This window comes from Syzygium oleosum, unplaced genomic scaffold (genome assembly GCF_021117445.2).
Source record: "Syzygium oleosum isolate NSW1041296 unplaced genomic scaffold, Sole_v2.1 Sole_v2.01, whole genome shotgun sequence".
NCBI classification, from domain to species: domain Eukaryota; kingdom Viridiplantae; phylum Streptophyta; class Magnoliopsida; order Myrtales; family Myrtaceae; genus Syzygium; species Syzygium oleosum.
Window position 1 is genome coordinate 15,818,096 of NW_026607485.1, and position 2,662 is coordinate 15,820,757.

The following is a 2,662-nucleotide window of genomic DNA, read 5'->3' on the forward strand; positions in this document are numbered from 1 at the left end:
TGAAGTTACAACTCTCAACCTTGATTTTAATCATTCCCAAGCACCAATAGCCTCTACATGAAGACGATTACAAGTAAATTAGATGGTTTGGACGCTCGGAAATCACAAGATCAAGCATTAGACCCAAAACAAACCAAACCACCTTGGAATGGTAAGGTCTCTTCTTAGAATGAGGTTATGGCTCTCAACCGCGGAGCAACTCATTCCCAAACACTAATAGCTTCTAAATTAAGACGATTCCCGAGTTAATAACTTGATTTGGATTCTCGGAAATCACGAGATCATGCATTAGACCCAAAAGGAACCAAACTTCCATGAAAAGGGAAGGTATCTCCTTAGAATGAAATTATAACTCTCGACCTTGGTGGCATTCATTACCAAGCATCGATAGCTCCAAAATGAAGACGATTACAAGTAAATTAGATGAGTTGGATGCTTGGAAACCACGAGATTAAGCATTAGACTCAAAAGGAACCAAATTACCTTGGAATAGGAAGGTCTCTCCCTAGAATGGGGTTATGGCTCTCAACCACGGATCTAATCATTCCCAAGCACAAATAGCTTCTAAATGAAGACAATTACAAGTAAATTCGACGATTTCAATGCTCGAAAACCACGAGATCAAGCGTTAGACCCAAAAGGAACGAAACTTCCTAGGAATGGAAAGGTCTCTCCTTCGAATGAGGTTATGGCTCTCAGCCTCGGCTCTAATCATTCCCACGCACTAATAGCTTCTAAATGATGACGATTGCAAGTAAATTAGATGATGTGGATGCTCGAAAATCACGAGATCAAACATTAGACCCAAAATGAGCCAAACTTCCTTGGAATTAAAGGATTCGACTCAGAATGAAGTTATAACTCTCAACCTTGGTTCTAATAATTCCCAAACACTAATAGCTTCTAAATGAAGACGATTACATGTAAATTCGATGATTTCGATGCTCGGAAACCACGAGATCAAAAATTAGACCCAAAAATTAGCAAACTTCCTTGGAATGGCAAGGTCTCTCCTCAGAATGATGTCGTGGCTTTCAACCTTGCCAATCACTAATAGCTTCAAATCGACGACGATTACAAGTAAATTGATGATTTGGATGCTCGAAAACCACGAGATCAAACATTAGACCCAAAATGAGCTGAACTTCCTTGGAATTAAAGGTTTCAACTTAGAATGAAGTTATAACTCTCAACCTTGATTCTAATCTTTCCTAAACACTAATAGCATCTAAACGAAGACGATTACAAGTAAATTCGATGATTTCGATGCTCCGAAACCGCGAGAGCAAAAATTAGACCAAAAAATAATTAAAGTTCCTTGAAATGGCAATGTCTCTCCTTAGAATGATGTCATGGCTTTCAACCTTGCCAATCACTAATAGCTTCAAATCGATGATGATTACAAGTAAATCAAATGATTTGCATGCTTGAAAACCACGAGATCAAACATTAGACCCAAAAGGAGCCAAACTTCCTTGGAATTAAAGGATTCGACTTAGAATGAAGTTCTAACTCTCAACCTTGGTTCTATTCTTTCCAAAACACTGATAGCTTCTAAATGAAGACGATTAGAAGTAAATTCGATGATTTCGACGCTCGAAAACCACGAGATAAAAAATCAGATCCAAAAATAACCAAACTTCGTTGGAATGCAAGGTCTCTCCTTAGAATGATGTCATGGCTTTCAACCTTGCCAATCACTTATAGCTTCAAACCGACGACGATTACAAGTAAACCGAATCATTCTGATGCTCGGCAACCGCGAGATCAAGCATTAGACCTAAAAGGAACCAAACTTTCGTGGAATAGGAAGCTTTCTCCTTAGAATGAGGTTATGGCTCTAAATCTTGGTTCTAATGTCACGCCCCGAACCCGAACGAGCGCGCAATCATCCCTTTGTGGTCGTAATGTACGCGACATCCCAGGACTTATCGCCGACCCAATCAAAACACTAACGAGCAACTCATGCGGAAGCAACCTCGAAATCTCCAAACAACATATAAACAACGGGATAGTAGAGAGACAAAGAATACACATTAACAAGACACTTTTATAAACATAACATCGATTACAACACATACATTTGCAAGCCTTCTACGAGGACACTATCTACAAACCACGCACAACAACAAGGATCGGGTGGTTGGTAAGCTTAACTCCTCTACAAAAAGGGGCACTCAAAAGATGAGCTAACTCGACCTATCCTCAATCCCCATAGTATTTTGGCAGCGTCTCCGGATCAATCACGGTCGCGGGTCTGAAATGGTTTGGTTATACAACCATGAGAACACTTCTCAATAAGCAACTACCTAAGCCTCGCTTAGGCCAAAGCGTACCTCTGAACAATTCTAAACATGCAATACCGACATCCAACATGTCATAACAATCACAGGCGCCCTTACCTCGCCTCGACACATACACAAGCCCTGCACGTTAGAATATCGCCATAACATGGCCAATTGCTCATCAAGCTTGTACAACGCAATTCAAGGTATAATCATGCATAACACGGTTAATAACCCAGACGTGCTCAACATTAAATTCAATCATGGCATTCTCCAATGCATAGCACACATTTATAAATGTCCAGATTATTAACGACCCCTCGGGCCACCGAACTCCCGCCGGTCTTCTGGCGTAACCAGGCATCATCCCGCTACGT